We start from the raw sequence: 25,257 nt of genomic DNA, 5'->3' as shown, positions 1-25,257 counted from the left end.
AAGTTGAGGGCTGCTGTCTTGACAAGAACCTCCACTCCGGTACACGTTTCATATCCCAGGAAAGAGCCAAGTGGACAAAGACGAGTGGACAAGTGGACAAAGACAAGTGGACAAGTGGACAAGTGGTGCTACGTAGGTCCAATGGAGTGTCACTCAGCCATGAAATCCACGTCATGAGGCTGGTAGCAGCATCCTGAGTGGATTTAGGTACGATCATCCTCAGTGAAATAAGTCCCACAAAAAAAGAAACTTATGATATCACTTATCGAGGGAATGTAAAAATCGCTCCCCATGAACGGAATCCCCAAACAGAACAGAGTCACGCTTTTAGAAAACACACTTATGCCTGCTTCAGGGGAAAGGTGAGGTGCGGTGACGCATAAAACTCGAGTTTGAAATGAGCACAGATACCCTTCCGAAAACCGAATATGGAATGGACACGACCTACTCCTTGCTCAATCAACTGGACTCACCAGACCCTGTTCATCGCACAAGTATCTATCCGACTAGTAAGCATCTTAAAAGCTAAGTCTTGATATCTCTGTGTAAGTGCATCAAGGGTGTGTAAAGCGGCCTAAAACCAGCAGGGAAAATCAGCTCAGACCCATTCTGAGGATACATTTCCAACACAAAGAAGAAACAAGCAGGGCAAAACAGAGAGAAATTCTTCCAAAATGCGTTCAGGGACTGGCATGCAACCAGGATTGACCACATCTACAGCCCCAGCGGCAGAAGACATAAGGCTGGACACTCTTGGGGCTGAGACGATTGGTGAGGTTGGGAAAGCAAATGCAGACCCTTGAAAGGAATCCTGCGTGCTCCCCATTCCATGGCTCCCAACTCTCCAGGTTCAACGCAATCTTCCGACAGCGAAAGCACTCATTGGAAACCCAGCGGATGCTACACCGTGGGATCGGGAAAGCTTTCTGAAACTCACCTCAGTTTTCCTCTCCTGGTGCTCGTGTTCTCCATTCAGGCCCCCTTACTAACAATCTCCCCACTTGGAGACTCGGCGCCTTTCCATGCCTCTTTCGTACCGTCTGCAATTTGTCCGCAGGATGAACTGCAAGAGGGGGAACCAATGAGAGACTCGCTGGAGGTGTTTGGTCGGGCACATGTCACTCTCATTTCCCATCACGAAGAAGAATTCACCAGCGGTTCAGCCTGCAACCGCGGATCGACAATAGGGCGTGAAGCCATCCAGCCGTGTTGCGTCCCACTCACAAAAAAGCGACTTGGGAAATGGAGCTCAGGGGCACTGAACTTCCCAAACCTGCAGAGTTCTAAACGATAACTATCGCCCCAAAATATATTGAGCGCAGGCTACGAAGAGGCGCTGAACGCAAAGCAGAACTGCAGGAAACGGATGTCGACGGGTACATCGGAATGGCCCCGATAGCACATGAAAAGCGCCAGAACGTGGACAATGATGCGGTTGGCCAAAAAGGGCGTATGCGTTTTTTCCTGAATGTATTCAGGAAAAAACGCATACGCCCTTTTTGGCCAACCAAGCAACCTGGGAGAGCAAATCAGCACTACAAAGAAATCTCTCGCCCCCCCCCGGGGGCAAAAGGGCCAGGCGAAAAAAGTCTAAAAACCAGAAAGGCAGGACAGCCCACGGAGTCAAGGGAGCCTTGTTAAGCTGATGGGCGGGATGTCAATGGCCAACAGCCAATCTTCACAAGTGTATCCTCTTTCCCAAACCATGTAAAACACAGAACCACAGAGCATAGGGCACTTCCACACATGGGCGTTGACCTTGGGAAAATGAAAAAATCAACCAGACACAGGGACCCCAAAGTTGAGGGCTGCTGTCTTGACAAGAACCTCCACTCCGGTACACGTTTCATATCCCAGGAAAGAGCCAAGTGGACAAAGACGAGTGGACAAGTGGACAAAGACAAGTGGACAAGTGGACAAGTGGTGCTACGTAGGTCCAATGGAGTGTCACTCAGCCATGAAATCCACGTCATGAGGCTGGTAGCAGCATCCTGAGTGGATTTAGGTACGATCATCCTCAGTGAAATAAGTCCCACAAAAAAAGAAACTTATGATATCACTTATCGAGGGAATGTAAAAATCGCTCCCCATGAACGGAATCCCCAAACAGAACAGAGTCACGCTTTTAGAAAACACACTTATGCCTGCTTCAGGGGAAAGGTGAGGTGCGGTGACGCATAAAACTCGAGTTTGAAATGAGCACAGATACCCTTCCGAAAACCGAATATGGAATGGACACGACCTACTCCTTGCTCAATCAACTGGACTCACCAGACCCTGTTCATCGCACAAGTATCTATCCGACTAGTAAGCATCTTAAAAGCTAAGTCTTGATATCTCTGTGTAAGTGCATCAAGTGTGTGTAAAGCGGCCTAAAACCAGCAGGGAAAATCAGCTCAGACCCATTCTGAGGATACATTTCCAACACAAAGAAGAAACAAGCAGGGCAAAACAGAGAGAAATTCTTCCAAAATGCGTTCAGGGACTGGCATGCAACCAGGATTGACCACATCTACAGCCCCAGCGGCAGAAGACATAAGGCTGGACACTCTTGGGGCTGAGACGATTGGTGAGGTTGGGAAAGCAAATGCAGACCCTTGAAAGGAATCCTGCGTGCTCCCCATTCCATGGGTCCCAACTCTCCAGGTTCAACGCAGTCTTCCGACAGCGAAAGCACTCATTGGAAACCCAGCGGATGCTACACCGTGGGATCGGGAAAGCTTTCTGAAACTCACCTCAGTTTTCCTCTCCTGGTGCTCGTGTTCTCCATTCAGGCCCCCTTACTAACAATCTCCCCACTTGGAGACTCGGCGCCTTTCCATGCCTCTTTCGTACCGTCTGCAATTTGTCCGCAGGATGAACTGCAAGAGGGGGAACCAATGAGAGACTCGCTGGAGGTGTTTGGTCGGGCACATGTCACTCTCATTTCCCATCACGAAGAAGAATTCACCAGCGGTTCAGCCTGCCACTGCGGATCGACAATAGGGCGTGAAGCCATCCAGCCGTGTTGCGTCCCACTCACAAAAAAGCGACTTGGGAAATGGAGCTCAGGGGCCCTGCACTTCCCAAACCTGCAGAGTTCTAAACGATAACTATCGCCCCAAAATATACTGAGCGCAGGCTACGAAGAGGCGCTGAACGCAAGGCAGAACTGCCGGAAACGGATGTCAACGGGTACATCGGAATGGCCCCGATAGCACATGAAAAGCGCCAGAACGTGGACAATGATGCGGTTGGCCAAAAAGGGCGTATGCGTTTTTTCCTGAATATATTCAGGAAAAAACGCATACGCCCTTTTTGGCCAACCAAGCAACCTGGGAGAGCAAATCAGCACTACAAAGAAATCTCTCGCCCCCCCCCGGGGCAAAAGGGCCAGGCGAAAAAAGTCTAAAAACCAGAAAGGCAGGACAGCCCACGGAGTCAAGGGAGCCTTGTTAAGCTGATGGGCGGGATGTCAATGGCCAACAGCCAATCTTCACAAGTGTATCCTCTTTCCCAAACCATGTAAAACACAGAACCACAGAGCATAGGGCACTTCCACACATGGGCGTTGACCTTGGGAAAATGAAAAAATCAACCAGACACAGGGACCCCAAAGTTGAGGGCTGCTGTCTTGACAAGAACCTCCACTCCGGTACACGTTTCATATCCCAGGAAAGAGCCAAGTGGACAAAGACGAGTGGACAAGTGGACAAAGACAAGTGGACAAGTGGACAAGTGGTGCTACGTAGGTCCAATGGAGTGTCACTCAGCCATGAAATCCACGTCATGAGGCTGGTAGCAGCATCCTGAGTGGATTTAGGTACGATCATCCTCAGTGAAATAAGTCCCACAAAAAAAGAAACTTATGATATCACTTATCGAGGGAATGTAAAAATCGCTCCCCATGAACGGAATCCCCAAACAGAACAGAGTCACGCTTTTAGAAAACACACTTATGCCTGCTTCAGGGGAAAGGTGAGGTGTGGTGACGCATAAAACTCGAGTTTGAAATGAGCACAGATACCCTTCCGAAAACCGAATATGGAATGGACACGACCTACTCCTTGCTCAATCAACTGGACTCACCAGACCCTGTTCATCGCACAAGTATCTATCCGACTAGTAAGCATCTTAAAAGCTAAGTCTTGATATCTCTGTGTAAGTGCATCAAGGGTGTGTAAAGCGGCCTAAAACCAGCAGGGAAAATCAGCTCAGACCCATTCTGAGGATACATTTCCAACACAAAGAAGAAACAAGCAGGGCAAAACAGAGAGAAATTCTTCCAAAATGCGTTCAGGGACTGGCATGCAACCAGGATTGACCACATCTACAGCCCCAGCGGCAGAAGACATAAGGCTGGACACTCTTGGGGCTGAGACGATTGGTGAGGTTGGGAAAGCAAATGCAGACCCTTGAAAGGAATCCTGCGTGCTCCCCATTCCATGGGTCCCAACTCTCCAGGTTCAACGCAATCTTCCGACAGCGAAAGCACTCATTGGAAACCCAGCGGATGCTACACCGTGGGATCGGGAAAGCTTTCTGAAACTCACCTCAGTTTTCCTCTCCTGGTGCTCGTGTTCTCCATTCAGGCCCCCTTACTAACAATCTCCCCACTTGGAGACTCGGCGCCTTTCCATGCCTCTTTCGTACCGTCTGCAATTTGTCCGCAGGATGAACTGCAAGAGGGGGAACCAATGAGAGACTCGCTGGAGGTGTTTGGTCGGGCACATGTCACTCTCATTTCCCATCACGAAGAAGAATTCACCAGCGGTTCAGCCTGCCACCGCGGATCGACAATAGGGCGTGAAGCCATCCAGCCGTGTTGCGTCCCACTCACAAAAAAGCGACTTGGGAAATGGAGCTCAGGGGCCCTGCACTTCCCAAACCTGCAGAGTTCTAAACGATAACTATCGCCCCAAAATATATTGAGCGCAGGCTACGAAGAGGCGCTGAACGCAAGGCAGAACTGCAGGAAACGGATGTCAACGGGTACATCGGAATGGCCCCGATAGCACATGAAAAGCGCCAGAACGTGGACAATGATGCGGTTGGCCAAAAAGGGCGTATGCGTTTTTTCCTGAATATATTCAGGAAAAAACGCATACGCCCTTTTTGGCCAACCAAGCAACCTGGGAGAGCAAATCAGCACTACAAAGAAATCTCTCGCCCCCCCCCCGGGGCAAAAGGGCCAGGCGAAAAAAGTCTAAAAACCAGAAAGGCAGGACAGCCCACGGAGTCAAGGGAGCCTTGTTAAGCTGATGGGCGGGATGTCAATGGCCAACAGCCAAACTTCACAAGTGTATCCTCTTTCCCAAACCATGTAAAACACAGAACCACAGAGCATAGGGCACTTCCACACATGGGCGTTGACCTTGGGAAAATGAAAAAATCAACCAGACACAGGGACCCCAAAGTTGAGGGCTGCTGTCTTGACAAGAACCTCCACTCCGGTACACGTTTCATATCCCAGGAAAGAGCCAAGTGGACAAAGATGAGTGGACAAGTGGACAAAGACAAGTGGACAAGTGGACAAGTGGTGCTACGTAGGTCCAATGGAGTGTCACTCAGCCATGAAATCCACGTCATGAGGCTGGTAGCAGCATCCTGAGTGGATTTAGGTACGATCATCCTCAGTGAAATAAGTCCCACAAAAAAAGAAACTTATGATATCACTTATCGAGGGAATGTAAAAATCGCTCCCCATGAACGGAATCCCCAAACAGAACAGAGTCACGCTTTTAGAAAACACACTTATGCCTGCTTCAGGGGAAAGGTGAGGTGCGGTGACGCATAAAACTCGAGTTTGAAATGAGCACAGATACCCTTCCGAAAACCGAATATGGAATGGACACGACCTACTCCTTGCTCAATCAACTGGACTCACCAGACCCTGTTCATCGCACAAGTATCTATCCGACTAGTAAGCATCTTAAAAGCTAAGTCTTGATATCTCTGTGTAAGTGCATCAAGTGTGTGTAAAGCGGCCTAAAACCAGCAGGGAAAATCAGCTCAGACCCATTCTGAGGATACATTTCCAACACAAAGAAGAAACAAGCAGGGCAAAACAGAGAGAAATTCTTCCAAAATGCGTTCAGGGACTGGCATGCAACCAGGATTGACCACATCTACAGCCCCAGCGGCAGAAGACAGAAGGCTGGACACTCTTGGGGCTGAGACGATTGGTGAGGTTGGGAAAGCAAATGCAGACCCTTGAAAGGAATCCTGCGTGCTCCCCATTCCATGGGTCCCAACTCTCCAGGTTCAACGCAATCTTCCGACAGCGAAAGCACTCATTGGAAACCCAGCGGATGCTACACCGTGGGATCGGGAAAGCTTTCTGAACTCACCTCAGTTTTCCTCTCCTGGTGCTCGTGTTCTCCATTCAGGCCCCCTTACTAACAATCTCCCCACTTGGAGACTCGGCGCCTTTCCATGCCTCTTTCGTACCGTCTGCAATTTGTCCGCAGGATGAACTGCAAGAGGGGGAACCAATGAGAGACTCGCTGGAGGTGTTTGGTCGGGCACATGTCACTCTCATTTCCCATCACGAAGAAGAATTCACCAGCGGTTCAGCCTGCAACCGCGGATCGACAATAGGGCGTGAAGCCATCCAGCCGTGTTGCGTCCCACTCACAAAAAAGCGACTTGGGAAATGGAGCTCAGGGGCACTGCACTTCCCAAACCTGCAGAGTTCTAAACGATAACTATCGCCCCAAAATATATTGAGGTCAGGCTACGAAGAGGCGCTGATCGCAAGGCAGAACTGCAGGAAACGGATGTCAACGGGTACATCGGAATGGCCCCGATAGCACATGAAAAGCGCCAGAACGTGGACAATGATGCGGTTGGCCAAAAAGGGCGTATGCGTTTTTTTCCTGAATATATTCAGGAAAAAACGCATACGCCCTTTTTGGCCAACCAAGCAACCTGGGAAAGCAAATCAGCACTACAAAGAAATCTCTTGCCCCCCCCCGGGGCAAAAGGGCCAGGCGAAAAAAGTCTAAAAACCAGAAAGGCAGGACAGCCCACGGAGTCAAGGGAGCCTTGTTAAGCTGATGGGCGGGATGTCAATGGCCAACAGCCAAACTTCACAAGTGTATCCTCTTTCCCAAACCATGTAAAACACAGAACCACAGAGCATAGGGCACTTCCACACATGGGCGTTGACCTTGGGAAAATGAAAAAATCAACCAGACACAGGGACCCCAAAGTTGAGGGCTGCTGTCTTGACAAGAACCTCCACTCCGGTACACGTTTCATATCCCAGGAAAGAGCCAAGTGGACAAAGACGAGTGGACAAGTGGACAAAGACAAGTGGACAAGTGGACAAGTGGTGCTACGTAGGTCCAATGGAGTGTCACTCAGCCATGAAATCCACGTCATGAGGCTGGTAGCAGCATCCTGAGTGGATTTAGGTACGATCATCCTCAGTGAAATAAGTCCCACAAAAAAAGAAACTTATGATATCACTTATCGAGGGAATGTAAAAATCGCTCCCCATGAACGGAATCCCCAAACAGAACAGAGTCACGCTTTTAGAAAACACACTTATGCCTGCTTCAGGGGAAAGGTGAGGTGCGGTGACGCATAAAACTCGAGTTTGAAATGAGCACAGATACCCTTCCGAAAACCGAATATGGAATGGACACGACCTACTCCTTGCTCAATCAACTGGACTCACCAGACCCTGTTCATCGCACAAGTATCTATCCGACTAGTAAGCATCTTAAAAGCTAAGTCTTGATATCTCTGTGTAAGTGCATCAAGTGTGTGTAAAGCGGCCTAAAACCAGCAGGGAAAATCAGCTCAGACCCATTCTGAGGATACATTTCCAACACAAAGAAGAAACAAGCAGGGCAAAACAGAGAGAAATTCTTCCAAAATGCGTTCAGGGACTGGCATGCAACCAGGATTGACCACATCTACAGCCCCAGCGGCAGAAGACATAAGGCTGGACACTCTTGGGGCTGAGACGATTGGTGAGGTTGGGAAAGCAAATGCAGACCCTTGAAAGGAATCCTGCGTGCTCCCCATTCCATGGCTCCCAACTCTCCAGGTTCAACGCAATCTTCCGACAGCGAAAGCACTCATTGGAAACCCAGCGGATGCTACACCGTGGGATCGGGAAAGCTTTCTGAAACTCACCTCAGTTTTCCTCTCCTGGTGCTCGTGTTCTCCATTCAGGCCCCCTTACTAACAATCTCCCCACTTGGAGACTCGGCGCCTTTCCATGCCTCTTTCGTACCGTCTGCAATTTGTCCGCAGGATGAACTGCAAGAGGGGGAACCAATGAGAGACTCGCTGGAGGTGTTTGGTTGGGCACATGTCACTCTCATTTCCCATCACGAAGAAGAATTCACCAGCGGTTCAGCCTGCAACCGCGGATCGACAATAGGGCGTGAAGCCATCCAGCCGTGTTGCGTCCCACTCACAAAAAAGCGACTTGGGAAATGGAGCTCAGGGGCCCTGCACTTCCCAAACCTGCAGAGTTCTAAACGATAACTATCGCCCCAAAATATATTGAGCGCAGGCTACGAAGAGGCGCTGAACGCAAGGCAGAACTGCAGGAAACGGATGTCAACGGGTACATCGGAATGGCCCCGATAGCACATGAAAAGCGCCAGAACGTGGACAATGATGCGGTTGGCCAAAAAGGGCGTATGCGTTTTTTCCTGAATATATTCAGGAAAAAACGCATACGCCCTTTTTGGCCAACCAAGCAACCTGGGAGAGCAAATCAGCACTACAAAGAAATCTCTCGCCCCCCCCCCCGGGGCAAAAGGGCCAGGCGAAAAAAGTCTAAAAACCAGAAAGGCAGGACAGCCCACGGAGTCAAGGGAGCCTTGTTAAGCTGATGCCGGGAAGTCAATGGCCAACAGCCAATCTTCACAAGTGTATCCTCTTTCCCAAACCATGTAAAACACAGAACCACAGAGCATAGGGCACTTCCACACATGGGCGTTGACCTTGGGAAAATGAAAAAATCAACCAGACACAGGGACCCCAAAGTTGAGGGCTGCTGTCTTGACAAGAACCTCCACTCCGGTACACGTTTCATATCCCAGGAAAGAGCCAAGTGGACAAAGACGAGTGGACAAGTGGACAAAGACAAGTGGACAAGTGGACAAGTGGTGCTACGTAGGTCCAATGGAGTGTCACTCAGCCATGAAATCCACGTCATGAGGCTGGTAGCAGCATCCTGAGTGGATTTAGGTACGATCATCCTCAGTGAAATAAGTCCCACAAAAAAAGAAACTTATGATATCACTTATCGAGGGAATGTAAAAATCGCTCCCCATGAACGGAATCCCCAAACAGAACAGAGTCACGCTTTTAGAAAACACACTTATGCCTGCTTCAGGGGAAAGGTGAGGTGCGGTGACGCATAAAACTCGAGTTTGAAATGAGCACAGATACCCTTCCGAAAACCGAATATGGAATGGACACGACCTACTCCTTGCTCAATCAACTGGACTCACCAGACCCTGTTCATCGCACAAGTATCTATCCGACTAGTAAGCATCTTAAAAGCTAAGTCTTGATATCTCTGTGTAAGTGCATCAAGGGTGTGTAAAGCGGCCTAAAACCAGCAGGGAAAATCAGCTCAGACCCATTCTGAGGATACATTTCCAACACAAAGAAGAAACAAGCAGGGCAAAACAGAGAGAAATTCTTCCAAAATGCGTTCAGGGACTGGCATGCAACCAGGATTGACCACATCTACAGCCCCAGCGGCAGAAGACAGAAGGCTGGACACTCTTGGGGCTGAGACGATTGGTGAGGTTGGGAAAGCAAATGCAGACCCTTGAAAGGAATCCTGCGTGCTCCCCATTCCATGGGTCCCAACTCTCCAGGTTCAACGCAATCTTCCGACAGCGAAAGCACTCATTGGAAACCCAGCGGATGCTACACCGTGGGATCGGGAAAGCTTTCTGAACTCACCTCAGTTTTCCTCTCCTGGTGCTCGTGTTCTCCATTCAGGCCCCCTTACTAACAATCTCCCCACTTGGAGACTCGGCGCCTTTCCATGCCTCTTTCGTACCGTCTGCAATTTGTCCGCAGGATGAACTGCAAGAGGGGGAACCAATGAGAGACTCGCTGGAGGTGTTTGGTCGGGCACATGTCACTCTCATTTCCCATCACGAAGAAGAATTCACCAGCGGTTCAGCCTGCAACCGCGGATCGACAATAGGGCGTGAAGCCATCCAGCCGTGTTGCGTCCCACTCACAAAAAAGCGACTTGGGAAATGGAGCTCAGGGGCACTGCACTTCCCAAACCTGCAGAGTTCTAAACGATAACTATCGCCCCAAAATATATTGAGGTCAGGCTACGAAGAGGCGCTGATCGCAAGGCAGAACTGCAGGAAACGGATGTCAACGGGTACATCGGAATGGCCCCGATAGCACATGAAAAGCGCCAGAACGTGGACAATGATGCGGTTGGCCAAAAAGGGCGTATGCGTTTTTTTCCTGAATATATTCAGGAAAAAACGCATACGCCCTTTTTGGCCAACCAAGCAACCTGGGAAAGCAAATCAGCACTACAAAGAAATCTCTTGCCCCCCCCCGGGGCAAAAGGGCCAGGCGAAAAAAGTCTAAAAACCAGAAAGGCAGGACAGCCCACGGAGTCAAGGGAGCCTTGTTAAGCTGATGGGCGGGATGTCAATGGCCAACAGCCAAACTTCACAAGTGTATCCTCTTTCCCAAACCATGTAAAACACAGAACCACAGAGCATAGGGCACTTCCACACATGGGCGTTGACCTTGGGAAAATGAAAAAATCAACCAGACACAGGGACCCCAAAGTTGAGGGCTGCTGTCTTGACAAGAACCTCCACTCCGGTACACGTTTCATATCCCAGGAAAGAGCCAAGTGGACAAAGACGAGTGGACAAGTGGACAAAGACAAGTGGACAAGTGGACAAGTGGTGCTACGTAGGTCCAATGGAGTGTCACTCAGCCATGAAATCCACGTCATGAGGCTGGTAGCAGCATCCTGAGTGGATTTAGGTACGATCATCCTCAGTGAAATAAGTCCCACAAAAAAAGAAACTTATGATATCACTTATCGAGGGAATGTAAAAATCGCTCCCCATGAACGGAATCCCCAAACAGAACAGAGTCACGCTTTTAGAAAACACACTTATGCCTGCTTCAGGGGAAAGGTGAGGTGCGGTGACGCATAAAACTCGAGTTTGAAATGAGCACAGATACCCTTCCGAAAACCGAATATGGAATGGACACGACCTACTCCTTGCTCAATCAACTGGACTCACCAGACCCTGTTCATCGCACAAGTATCTATCCGACTAGTAAGCATCTTAAAAGCTAAGTCTTGATATCTCTGTGTAAGTGCATCAAGGGTGTGTAAAGCGGCCTAAAACCAGCAGGGAAAATCAGCTCAGACCCATTCTGAGGATACATTTCCAACACAAAGAAGAAACAAGCAGGGCAAAACAGAGAGAAATTCTTCCAAAATGCGTTCAGGGACTGGCATGCAACCAGGATTGACCACATCTACAGCCCCAGCGGCAGAAGACATAAGGCTGGACACTCTTGGGGCTGAGACGATTGGTGAGGTTGGGAAAGCAAATGCAGACCCTTGAAAGGAATCCTGCGTGCTCCCCATTCCATGGGTCCCAACTCTCCAGGTTCAACGCAATCTTCCGACAGCGAAAGCACTCATTGGAAACCCAGCGGATGCTACACCGTGGGATCGGGAAAGCTTTCTGAAACTCACCTCAGTTTTCCTCTCCTGGTGCTCGTGTTCTCCATTCAGGCCCCCTTACTAACAATCTCCCCACTTGGAGACTCGGCGCCTTTCCATGCCTCTTTCGTACCGTCTGCAATTTGTCCGCAGGATGAACTGCAAGAGGGGGAACCAATGAGAGACTCGCTGGAGGTGTTTGGTCGGGCACATGTCACTCTCATTTCCCATCACGAAGAAGAATTCACCAGCGGTTCAGCCTGCCACCGCGGATCGACAATAGGGCGTGAAGCCATCCAGCCGTGTTGCGTCCCACTCACAAAAAAGCGACTTGGGAAATGGAGCTCAGGGGCCCTGCACTTCCCAAACCTGCAGAGTTCTAAACGATAACTATCGCCCCAAAATATATTGAGCGCAGGCTACGAAGAGGCGCTGAACGCAAGGCAGAACTGCAGGAAACGGATGTCAACGGGTACATCGGAATGGCCCCGATAGCACATGAAAAGCGCCAGAACGTGGACAATGATGCGGTTGGCCAAAAAGGGCGTATGCGTTTTTTCCTGAATATATTCAGGAAAAAACGCATACGCCCTTTTTGGCCAACCAAGCAACCTGGGAGAGCAAATCAGCACTACAAAGAAATCTCTCGCCCCCCCCCGGGGCAAAAGGGCCAGGCGAAAAAAGTCTAAAAACCACAAAGGCAGGACAGCCCACGGAGTCAAGGGAGCCTTGTTAAGCTGATGGGCGGGATGTCAATGGCCAACAGCCAAACTTCACAAGTGTATCCTCTTTCCCAAACCATGTAAAACACAGAACCACAGAGCATAGGGCACTTCCACACATGGGCGTTGACCTTGGGAAAATGAAAAAATCAACCAGACACAGGGACCCCAAAGTTGAGGGCTGCTGTCTTGACAAGAACCTCCACTCCGGTACACGTTTCATATCCCAGGAAAGAGCCAAGTGGACAAAGATGAGTGGACAAGTGGACAAAGACAAGTGGACAAGTGGACAAGTGGTGCTACGTAGGTCCAATGGAGTGTCACTCAGCCATGAAATCCACGTCATGAGGCTGGTAGCAGCATCCTGAGTGGATTTAGGTACGATCATCCTCAGTGAAATAAGTCCCACAAAAAAAGAAACTTATGATATCACTTATCGAGGGAATGTAAAAATCGCTCCCCATGAACGGAATCCCCAAACAGAACAGAGTCACGCTTTTAGAAAACACACTTATGCCTGCTTCAGGGGAAAGGTGAGGTGCGGTGACGCATAAAACTCGAGTTTGAAATGAGCACAGATACCCTTCCGAAAACCGAATATGGAATGGACACGACCTACTCCTTGCTCAATCAACTGGACTCACCAGACCCTGTTCATCGCACAAGTATCTATCCGACTAGTAAGCATCTTAAAAGCTAAGTCTTGATATCTCTGTGTAAGTGCATCAAGTGTGTGTAAAGCGGCCTAAAACCAGCAGGGAAAATCAGCTCAGACCCATTCTGAGGATACATTTCCAACACAAAGAAGAAACAAGCAGGGCAAAACAGAGAGAAATTCTTCCAAAATGCGTTCAGGGACTGGCATGCAACCAGGATTGACCACATCTACAGCCCCAGCGGCAGAAGACAGAAGGCTGGACACTCTTGGGGCTGAGACGATTGGTGAGGTTGGGAAAGCAAATGCAGACCCTTGAAAGGAATCCTGCGTGCTCCCCATTCCATGGGTCCCAACTCTCCAGGTTCAACGCAATCTTCCGACAGCGAAAGCACTCATTGGAAACCCAGCGGATGCTACACCGTGGGATCGGGAAAGCTTTCTGAACTCACCTCAGTTTTCCTCTCCTGGTGCTCGTGTTCTCCATTCAGGCCCCCTTACTAACAATCTCCCCACTTGGAGACTCGGCGCCTTTCCATGCCTCTTTCGTACCGTCTGCAATTTGTCCGCAGGATGAACTGCAAGAGGGGGAACCAATGAGAGACTCGCTGGAGGTGTTTGGTCGGGCACATGTCACTCTCATTTCCCATCACGAAGAAGAATTCACCAGCGGTTCAGCCTGCAACCGCGGATCGACAATAGGGCGTGAAGCCATCCAGCCGTGTTGCGTCCCACTCACAAAAAAGCGACTTGGGAAATGGAGCTCAGGGGCACTGCACTTCCCAAACCTGCAGAGTTCTAAACGATAACTATCGCCCCAAAATATATTGAGGTCAGGCTACGAAGAGGCGCTGATCGCAAGGCAGAACTGCAGGAAACGGATGTCAACGGGTACATCGGAATGGCCCCGATAGCACATGAAAAGCGCCAGAACGTGGACAATGATGCGGTTGGCCAAAAAGGGCGTATGCGTTTTTTTCCTGAATATATTCAGGAAAAAACGCATACGCCCTTTTTGGCCAACCAAGCAACCTGGGAAAGCAAATCAGCACTACAAAGAAATCTCTTGCCCCCCCCCGGGGCAAAAGGGCCAGGCGAAAAAAGTCTAAAAACCAGAAAGGCAGGACAGCCCACGGAGTCAAGGGAGCCTTGTTAAGCTGATGGGCGGGATGTCAATGGCCAACAGCCAAACTTCACAAGTGTATCCTCTTTCCCAAACCATGTAAAACACAGAACCACAGAGCATAGGGCACTTCCACACATGGGCGTTGACCTTGGGAAAATGAAAAAATCAACCAGACACAGGGACCCCAAAGTTGAGGGCTGCTGTCTTGACAAGAACCTCCACTCCGGTACACGTTTCATATCCCAGGAAAGAGCCAAGTGGACAAAGACGAGTGGACAAGTGGACAAAGACAAGTGGACAAGTGGACAAGTGGTGCTACGTAGGTCCAATGGAGTGTCACTCAGCCATGAAATCCACGTCATGAGGCTGGTAGCAGCATCCTGAGTGGATTTAGGTACGATCATCCTCAGTGAAATAAGTCCCACAAAAAAAGAAACTTATGATATCACTTATCGAGGGAATGTAAAAATCGCTCCCCATGAACGGAATCCCCAAACAGAACAGAGTCACGCTTTTAGAAAACACACTTATGCCTGCTTCAGGGGAAAGGTGAGGTGCGGTGACGCATAAAACTCGAGTTTGAAATGAGCACAGATACCCTTCCGAAAACCGAATATGGAATGGACACGACCTACTCCTTGCTCAATCAACTGGACTCACCAGACCCTGTTCATCGCACAAGTATCTATCCGACTAGTAAGCATCTTAAAAGCTAAGTCTTGATATCTCTGTGTAAGTGCATCAAGGGTGTGTAAAGCGGCCTAAAACCAGCAGGGAAAATCAGCTCAGACCCATTCTGAGGATACATTTCCAACACAAAGAAGAAACAAGCAGGGCAAAACAGAGAGAAATTCTTCCAAAATGCGTTCAGGGACTGGCATGCAACCAGGATTGACCACATCTACAGCCCCAGCGGCAGAAGACATAAGGCTGGACACTCTTGGGGCTGAGACGATTGGTGAGGTTGGGAAAGCAAATGCAGACCCTTGAAAGGAATCCTGCGTGCTCCCCATTCCATGGGTCCCAACTCTCCAGGTTCAACGCAATCTTCCGACAGCGAAAGCACTCATTGGAAACCCAGCGGATGCTACACCGTGGGATCGGGAAAGCTTTCTGAAACTCACCTCAGTTTTCCTCTCCTGGTGCTCGTGTTCTCCATTCAGGCCCCCTTACTAACAATCTCCCCACTTGGAGACTCGGCGCCTTTCCATGCCTCTTTCGTACCGTCTGCAATTTGTCCGCAGGATGAACTGCAAGAGGGGGAACCAATGAGAGACTCGCTGGAGGTGTTTGGTTGGGCACATGTCACTCTCATTTCCCATCACGAAGAAGAATTCACCAGCGGTTCAGCCTGCAACCGCGGATCGACAATAGGGCGTGAAGCCATCCAGCCGTGTTGCGTCCCACTCACAAAAAAGCGACTTGGGAAATGGAGCTCAGGGGCCCTGCACTTCCCAAACCTGCAGAGTTCTAAACGATAACTATCGCCCCAAAATATATTGAGCGCAGGCTACGAAGAGGCGCTGAACGCAAGGCAGAACTGCAGGAAACGGATGTCAACGGGTACATCGGAATGGCCCCGATAGCACATGAAAAGCGCCAGAACGTGGACAATGATGCGGTTGGCCAAAAAGGGCGTATGCGTTTTTTCCTGAATATATTCAGGAAAAAACGCATACGCCCTTTTTGGCCAACCAAGCAACCTGGGAGAGCAAATCAGCACTACAAAGAAATCTCTCGCCCCCCCCCCCGGGGCAAAAGGGCCAGGCGAAAAAAGTCTAAAAACCAGAAAGGCAGGACAGCCCACGGAGTCAAGGGAGCCTTGTTAAGCTGATGCCGGGAAGTCAATGGCCAACAGCCAATCTTCACAAGTGTATCCTCTTTCCCAAACCATGTAAAACACAGAACCACAGAGCATAGGGCACTTCCACACATGGGCGTTGACCTTGGGAAAATGAAAAAATCAACCAGACACAGGGACCCCAAAGTTGAGGGCTGCTGTCTTGACAAGAACCTCCACTCCGGTACACGTTTCATATCCCAGGAAAGAGCCAAGTGGACAAAGACGAGTGGACAAGTGGACAAAGACAAGTGGACAAGTGGACAAGTGGTGCTACGTAGGTCCAATGGAGTGTCACTCAGCCATGAAATCCACGTCATGAGGCTGGTAGCAGCATCCTGAGTGGATTTAGGTACGATCATCCTCAGTGAAATAAGTCCCACAAAAAAAGAAACTTATGATATCACTTATCGAGGGAATGTAAAAATCGCTCCCCATGAACGGAATCCCCAAACAGAACAGAGTCACGCTTTTAGAAAACACACTTATGCCTGCTTCAGGGGAAAGGTGAGGTGCGGTGACGCATAAAACTCGAGTTTGAAATGAGCACAGATACCCTTCCGAAAACCGAATATGGAATGGACACGACCTACTCCTTGCTCAATCAACTGGACTCACCAGACCCTGTTCATCGCACAAGTATCTATCCGACTAGTAAGCATCTTAAAAGCTAAGTCTTGATATCTCTGTGTAAGTGCATCAAGGGTGTGTAAAGCGGCCTAAAACCAGCAGGGAAAATCAGCTCAGACCCATTCTGAGGATACATTTCCAACACAAAGAAGAAACAAGCAGGGCAAAACAGAGAGAAATTCTTCCAAAATGCGTTCAGGGACTGGCATGCAACCAGGATTGACCACATCTACAGCCCCAGCGGCAGAAGACAGAAGGCTGGACACTCTTGGGGCTGAGACGATTGGTGAGGTTGGGAAAGCAAATGCAGACCCTTGAAAGGAATCCTGCGTGCTCCCCATTCCATGGGTCCCAACTCTCCAGGTTCAACGCAATCTTCCGACAGCGAAAGCACTCATTGGAAACCCAGCGGATGCTACACCGTGGGATCGGGAAAGCTTTCTGAACTCACCTCAGTTTTCCTCTCCTGGTGCTCGTGTTCTCCATTCAGGCCCCCTTACTAACAATCTCCCCACTTGGAGACTCGGCGCCTTTCCATGCCTCTTTCGTACCGTCTGCAATTTGTCCGCAGGATGAACTGCAAGAGGGGGAACCAATGAGAGACTCGCTGGAGGTGTTTGGTCGGGCACATGTCACTCTCATTTCCCATCACGAAGAAGAATTCACCAGCGGTTCAGCCTGCAACCGCGGATCGACAATAGGGCGTGAAGCCATCCAGCCGTGTTGCGTCCCACTCACAAAAAAGCGACTTGGGAAATGGAGCTCAGGGGCACTGCACTTCCCAAACCTGCAGAGTTCTAAACGATAACTATCGCCCCAAAATATATTGAGGTCAGGCTACGAAGAGGCGCTGATCGCAAGGCAGAACTGCAGGAAACGGATGTCAACGGGTACATCGGAATGGCCCCGATAGCACATGAAAAGCGCCAGAACGTGGACAATGATGCGGTTGGCCAAAAAGGGCGTATGCGTTTTTTTCCTGAATATATTCAGGAAAAAACGCATACGCCCTTTTTGGCCAACCAAGCAACCTGGGAAAGCAAATCAGCACTACAAAGAAATCTCTTGCCCCCCCCCGGGGCAAAAGGGCCAGGCGAAAAAAGTCTAAAAACCAGAAAGGCAGGACAGCCCACGGAGTCAAGGGAGCCTTGTTAAGCTGATGGGCGGGATGTCAATGGCCAACAGCCAAACTTCACAAGTGTATCCTCTTTCCCAAACCATGTAAAACACAGAACCACAGAGCATAGGGCACTTCCACACATGGGCGTTGACCTTGGGAAAATGAAAAAATCAACCAGACACAGGGACCCCAAAGTTGAGGGCTGCTGTCTTGACAAGAACCTCCACTCCGGTACACGTTTCATATCCCAGGAAAGAGCCAAGTGGACAAAGACGAGTGGACAAGTGGACAAAGACAAGTGGACAAGTGGACAAGTGGTGCTACGTAGGTCCAATGGAGTGTCACTCAGCCATGAAATCCACGTCATGAGGCTGGTAGCAGCATCCTGAGTGGATTTAGGTACGATCATCCTCAGTGAAATAAGTCCCACAAAAAAAGAAACTTATGATATCACTTATCGAGGGAATGTAAAAATCGCTCCCCATGAACGGAATCCCCAAACAGAACAGAGTCACGCTTTTAGAAAACACACTTATGCCTGCTTCAGGGGAAAGGTGAGGTGCGGTGACGCATAAAACTCGAGTTTGAAATGAGCACAGATACCCTTCCGAAAACCGAATATGGAATGGACACGACCTACTCCTTGCTCAATCAACTGGACTCACCAGACCCTGTTCATCGCACAAGTATCTATCCGACTAGTAAGCATCTTAAAAGCTAAGTCTTGATATCTCTGTGTAAGTGCATCAAGTGTGTGTAAAGCGGCCTAAAACCAGCAGGGAAAATCAGCTCAGACCCATTCTGAGGATACATTTCCAACACAAAGAAGAAACAAGCAGGGCAAAACAGAGAGAAATTCTTCCAAAATGCGTTCAGGGACTGGCATGCAACCAGGATTGACCACATCTACAGCCCCAGCGGCAGAAGACATAAGGCTGGACACTCTTGGGGCTGAGACGATTGGTGAGGTTGGGAAAGCAAATGCAGACCCTTGAAAGGAATCCTGCGTGCTCCCCATTCCATGGGTCCCAACTCTCCAGGTTCAACGCAATCTTCCGACAGCGAAAGCACTCATTGGAAACCCAGCGGATGCTACACCGTGGGATCGGGAAAGCTTTCTGAAACTCACCTCAGTTTTCCTCTCCTGGTGCTCGTGTTCTCCATTCAGGCCCCCTTACTAACAATCTCCCCACTTGGAGACTCGGCGCCTTTCCATGCCTCTTTCGTACCGTCTGCAATTTGTCCGCAGGATGAACTGCAAGAGGGGGAACCAATGAGAGACTCGCTGGAGGTGTTTGGTTGGGCACATGTCACTCTCATTTCCCATCACGAAGAAGAATTCACCAGCGGTTCAGCCTGCAACCGCGGATCGACAATAGGGCGTGAAGCCATCCAGCCGTGTTGCGTCCCACTCACAAAAAAGCGACTTGGGAAATGGAGCTCAGGGGCCCTGCACTTCCCAAACCTGCAGAGTTCTAAACGATAACTATCGCCCCAAAATATATTGAGCGCAGGCTACGAAGAGGCGCTGAACGCAAGGCAGAACTGCAGGAAACGGATGTCAACGGGTACATCGGAATGGCCCCGATAGCACATGAAAAGCGCCAGAACGTGGACAATGATGCGGTTGGCCAAAAAGGGCGTATGCGTTTTTTCCTGAATATATTCAGGAAAAAACGCATACGCCCTTTTTGGCCAACCAAGCAACCTGGGAGAGCAAATCAGCACTACAAAGAAATCTCTCGCCCCCCCCCCCGGGGCAAAAGGGCCAGGCGAAAAAAGTCTAAAAACCAGAAAGGCAGGACAGCCCACGGAGTCAAGGGAGCCTTGTTAAGCTGATGCCGGGAAGTCAATGGCCAACAGCCAATCTTCACAAGTGTATCCTCTTTCCCAAACCATGTAAAACACAGAACCACAGAGCATAGGGCACTTCCACACATGGGCGTTGACCTTGGGAAAATGAAAAAATCAACCAGACACAGGGACCCCAAAGTTGAGGGCTGCTGTCTTGACAAGAACCTCCACTCCGGTACACGTTTCATATCCCAGGAAAGAGCCAAGTGGACAAAGACGAGTGGACAAGTGGACAAAGACAAGTGGACAAGTGGACAAGTGGTGCTACGTAGGTCCAATGGAGTGTCACTCAGCCATGAAATCCACGTCATGAGGCTGGTAGCAGCATCCTGAGTGGATTTAGGTACGATCATCCTCAGTGAAATAAGTCCCACAAAAAAAGAAACTTATGATATCACTTATCGAGGGAATGTAAAAATCGCTCCCCATGAACGGAATCCCCAAACAGAACAGAGTCACGCTTTTAGAAAACACACTTATGCCTGCTTCAGGGGAAAGGTGAGGTGCGGTAACGCATAAAACTCGAGTTTGAAATGAGCACAGATACCCTTCCGAAAACCGAATATGGAATGGACACGACCTACTCCTTGCTCAATCAACTGGACTCACCAGACCCTGTTCATCGCACAAGTATCTATCCGACTAGTAAGCATCTTAAAAGCTAAGTCTTGATATCTCTGTGTAAGTGCATCAAGGGTGTGTAAAGCGGCCTAAAACCAGCAGGGAAAATCAGCTCAGACCCATTCTGAGGATACATTTCCAACACAAAGAAGAAACAAGCAGGGCAAAACAGAGAGAAATTCTTCCAAAATGCGTTCAGGGACTGGCATGCAACCAGGATTGACCACATCTACAGCCCCAGCGGCAGAAGACATAAGGCTGGACACTCTTGGGGCTGAGACGATTGGTGAGGTTGGGAAAGCAAATGCAGACCCTTGAAAGGAATCCTGCGTGCTCCCCATTCCATGGCTCCCAACTCTCCAGGTTCAACGCAATCTTCCGACAGCGAAAGCACTCATTGGAAACCCAGCGGATGCTACACCGTGGGATCGGGAAAGCTTTCTGAAACTCACCTCAGTTTTCCTCTCCTGGTGCTCGTGTTCTCCATTCAGGCCCCCTTACTAACAATCTCCCCACTTGGAGACTCGGCGCCTTTCCATGCCTCTTTCGTACCGTCTGCAATTTGTCCGCAGGATGAACTGCAAGAGGGGGAACCAATGAGAGACTCGCTGGAGGTGTTTGGTCGGGCACATGTCACTCTCATTTCCCATCACGAAGAAGAATTCACCAGCGGTTCAGCCTGCCACCGCGGATCGACAATAGGGCGTGAAGCCATCCAGCCGTGTTGCGTCCCACTCACAAAAAAGCGACTTGGGAAATGGAGCTCAGGGGCCCTGCACTTCCCAAACCTGCAGAGTTCTAAACGATAACTATCGCCCCAAAATATATTGAGGTCAGGCTACGAAGAGGCGCTGAACGCAAGGCAGAACTGCAGGAAACGGATGTCAACGGGTACATCGGAATGGCCCCGATAGCACATGAAAAGCGCCAGAACGTGGACAATGATGCGGTTGGCCAAAAAGGGCGTATGCGTTTTTTCCTGAATATATTCAGGAAAAAACGCATACGCCCTTTTTGGCCAACCAAGCAACCTGGGAGAGCAAATCAGCACTACAAAGAAATCTCTCGCCCCCCCCCCCGGGGGCAAAAGGGCCAGGCGAAAAAAGTCTAAAAACCAGAAAGGCAGGACAGCCCACGGAGTCAAGGGAGCCTTGTTAAGCTGATGGGCGGGATGTCAATGGCCAACAGCCAATCTTCACAAGTGTATCCTCTTTCCCAAACCATGTAAAACACAGAACCACAGAGCATAGGGCACTTCCACACATGGGCGTTGACCTTGGGAAAATGAAAAAATCAACCAGACACAGGGACCCCAAAGTTGAGGGCTGCTGTCTTGATAAGAACCTCCACTCCGGTACACGTTTCATATCCCAGGAAAGAGCCAAGTGGACAAAGACGAGTGGACAAGTGGACAAAGACAAGTGGACAAGTGGACAAGTGGTGCTACGTAGGTCCAATGGAGTGTCACTCAGCCATGAAATCCACGTCATGAGGCTGGTAGCAGCATCCTGAGTGGATTTAGGTACGATCATCCTCAGTGAAATAAGTCCCACAAAAAAAGAAACTTATGATATCACTTATCGAGGGAATGTAAAAATCGCTCCCCATGAACGGAATCCCCAAACAGAACAGAGTCACGCTTTTAGAAAACACACTTATGCCTGCTTCAGGGGAAAGGTGAGGTGCGGTGACGCATAAAACTCGAGTTTGAAATGAGCACAGATACCCTTCCGAAAACCGAATATGGAATGGACACGACCTACTCCTTGCTCAATCAACTGGACTCACCAGACCCTGTTCATCGCACAAGTATCTATCCGACTAGTAAGCATCTTAAAAGCTAAGTCTTGATATCTCTGTGTAAGTGCATCAAGGGTGTGTAAAGCGGCCTAAAACCAGCAGGGAAAATCAGCTCAGACCCATTCTGAGGATACATTTCCAACACAAAGAAGAAACAAGCAGGGCAAAACAGAGAGAAATTCTTCCAAAATGCGTTCAGGGACTGGCATGCAACCAGGATTGACCACATCTACAGCCCCAGCGGCAGAAGACATAAGGCTGGACACTCTTGGGGCTGAGACGATTGGTGAGGTTGGGAAAGCAAATGCAGACCCTTGAAAGGAATCCTGCGTGCTCCCCATTCCATGGCTCCCAACTCTCCAGGTTCAACGCAATCTTCCGACAGCGAAAGCACTCATTGGAAACCCAGCGGATGCTACACCGTGGGATCGGGAAAGCTTTCTGAAACTCACCTCAGTTTTCCTCTCCTGGTGCTCGTGTTCTCCATTCAGGCCCCCTTACTAACAATCTCCCCACTTGGAGACTCGGCGCCTTTCCATGCCTCTTTCGTACCGTCTGCAATTTGTCCGCAGGATGAACTGCAAGAGGGGGAACCAATGAGAGACTCGCTGGAGGTGTTTGGTCGGGCACATGTCACTCTCATTTCCCATCACGAAGAAGAATTCACCAGCGGTTCAGCCTGCCACCGCGGATCGACAATAGGGCGTGAAGCCATCCAGCCGTGTTGCGTCCCACTCACAAAAAAGCGACTTGGGAAATGGAGCTCAGGGGCCCTGCACTTCCCAAACCTGCAGAGTTCTAAACGATAACTATCGCCCCAAAATATATTGAGCGCAGGCTACGAAGAGGCGCTGAACGCAAGGCAGAACTGCAGGAAACGGATGTCAACGGGTACATCGGAATGGCCCCGATAGCACATGAAAAGCGCCAGAACGTGGACAATGATGCGGTTGGCCAAAAAGGGCGTATGCGTTTTTTCCTGAATATATTCAGGAAAAAACGCATACGCCCTTTTTGGCCAACCAAGCAACCTGGGAGAGCAAATCAGCACTACAAAGAAATCTCTCGCCCCCCCCCGGGGGCAAAAGGGCCAGGCGAAAAAAGTCTAAAAACCAGAAAGGCAGGACAGCCCACGGAGTCAAGGGAGCCTTGTTAAGCTGATGGGCGGGATGTCAATGGCCAACAGCCAATCTTCACAAGTGTATCCTCTTTCCCAAACCATGTAAAACACAGAACCACAGAGCATAGGGCACTTCCACACATGGGCGTTGACCTTGGGAAAATGAAAAAATCAACCAGACACAGGGACCCCAAAGTTGAGGGCTGCTGTCTTGACAAGAACCTCCACTCCGGTACACGTTTCATATCCCAGGAAAGAGCCAAGTGGACAAAGACGAGTGGACAAGTGGACAAAGACAAGTGGACAAGTGGACAAGTGGTGCTACGTAGGTCCAATGGAGTGTCACTCAGCCATGAAATCCACGTCATGAGGCTGGTAGCAGCATCCTGAGTGGATTTAGGTACGATCATCCTCAGTGAAATAAGTCCCACAAAAAAAGAAACTTATGATATCACTTATCGAGGGAATGTAAAAATCGCTCCCCATGAACGGAATCCCCAAACAGAACAGAGTCACGCTTTTAGAAAACACACTTATGCCTGCTTCAGGGGAAAGGTGAGGTGCGGTGACGCATAAAACTCGAGTTTGAAATGAGCACAGATACCCTTCCGAAAACCGAATATGGAATGGACACGACCTACTCCTTGCTCAATCAACTGGACTCACCAGACCCTGTTCATCGCACAAGTATCTATCCGACTAGTAAGCATCTTAAAAGCTAAGTCTTGATATCTCTGTGTAAGTGCATCAAGGGTGTGTAAAGCGGCCTAAAACCAGCAGGGAAAATCAGCTCAGACCCATTCTGAGGATACATTTCCAACACAAAGAAGAAACAAGCAGGGCAAAACAGAGAGAAATTCTTCCAAAATGCGTTCAGGGACTGGCATGCAACCAGGATTGACCACATCTACAGCCCCAGCGGCAGAAGACATAAGGCTGGACACTCTTGGGGCTGAGACGATTGGTGAGGTTGGGAAAGCAAATGCAGACCCTTGAAAGGAATCCTGCGTGCTCCCCATTCCATGGCTCCCAACTCTCCAGGTTCAACGCAATCTTCCGACAGCGAAAGCACTCATTGGAAACCCAGCGGATGCTACACCGTGGGATCGGGAAAGCTTTCTGAAACTCACCTCAGTTTTCCTCTCCTGGTGCTCGTGTTCTCCATTCAGGCCCCCTTACTAACAATCTCCCCACTTGGAGACTCGGCGCCTTTCCATGCCTCTTTCGTACCGTCTGCAATTTGTCCGCAGGATGAACTGCAAGAGGGGGAACCAATGAGAGACTCGCTGGAGGTGTTTGGTCGGGCACATGTCACTCTCATTTCCCATCACGAAGAAGAATTCACCAGCGGTTCAGCCTGCCACCGCGGATCGACAATAGGGCGTGAAGCCATCCAGCCGTGTTGCGTCCCACTCACAAAAAAGCGACTTGGGAAATGGAGCTCAGGGGCCCTGCACTTCCCAAACCTGCAGAGTTCTAAACGATAACTATCGCCCCAAAATATATTGAGCGCAGGCTACGAAGAGGCGCTGAACGCAAGGCAGAACTGCAGGAAACGGATGTCAACGGGTACATCGGAATGGCCCCGATAGCACATGAAAAGCGCCAGAACGTGGACAATGATGCGGTTGGCCAAAAAGGGCGTATGCGATTTTTCCTGAATATATTCAGGAAAAAACGCATACGCCCTTTTTGGCCAACCAAGCAACCTGGGAGAGCAAATCAGCACTACAAAGAAATCTCTCGCCCCCCCCCCCGGGGCAAAAGGGCCAGGCGAAAAAAGTCTAAAAACCAGAAAGGCAGGACAGCCCACGGAGTCAAGGGAGCCTTGTTAAGCTGATGGGCGGGATGTCAATGGCCAACAGCCAATCTTCACAAGTGTATCCTCTTTCCCAAACCATGTAAAACACAGAACCACAGAGCATAGGGCACTTCCACACATGGGCGTTGACCTTGGGAAAATGAAAAAATCAACCAGACACAGGGACCCCAAAGTTGAGGGCTGCTGTCTTGACAAGAACCTCCACTCCGGTACACGTTTCATATCCCAGGAAAGAGCCAAGTGGACAAAGACGAGTGG

This window comes from Kogia breviceps, unplaced genomic scaffold (assembly GCF_026419965.1).
Source record: "Kogia breviceps isolate mKogBre1 unplaced genomic scaffold, mKogBre1 haplotype 1 scaffold_57, whole genome shotgun sequence".
Classification (NCBI taxonomy): Eukaryota; Metazoa; Chordata; class Mammalia; order Artiodactyla; family Physeteridae; genus Kogia; species Kogia breviceps.
The sequence above is the reverse complement of the archived record's forward strand: the minus strand, read 5'-3'. Positions refer to the sequence as shown.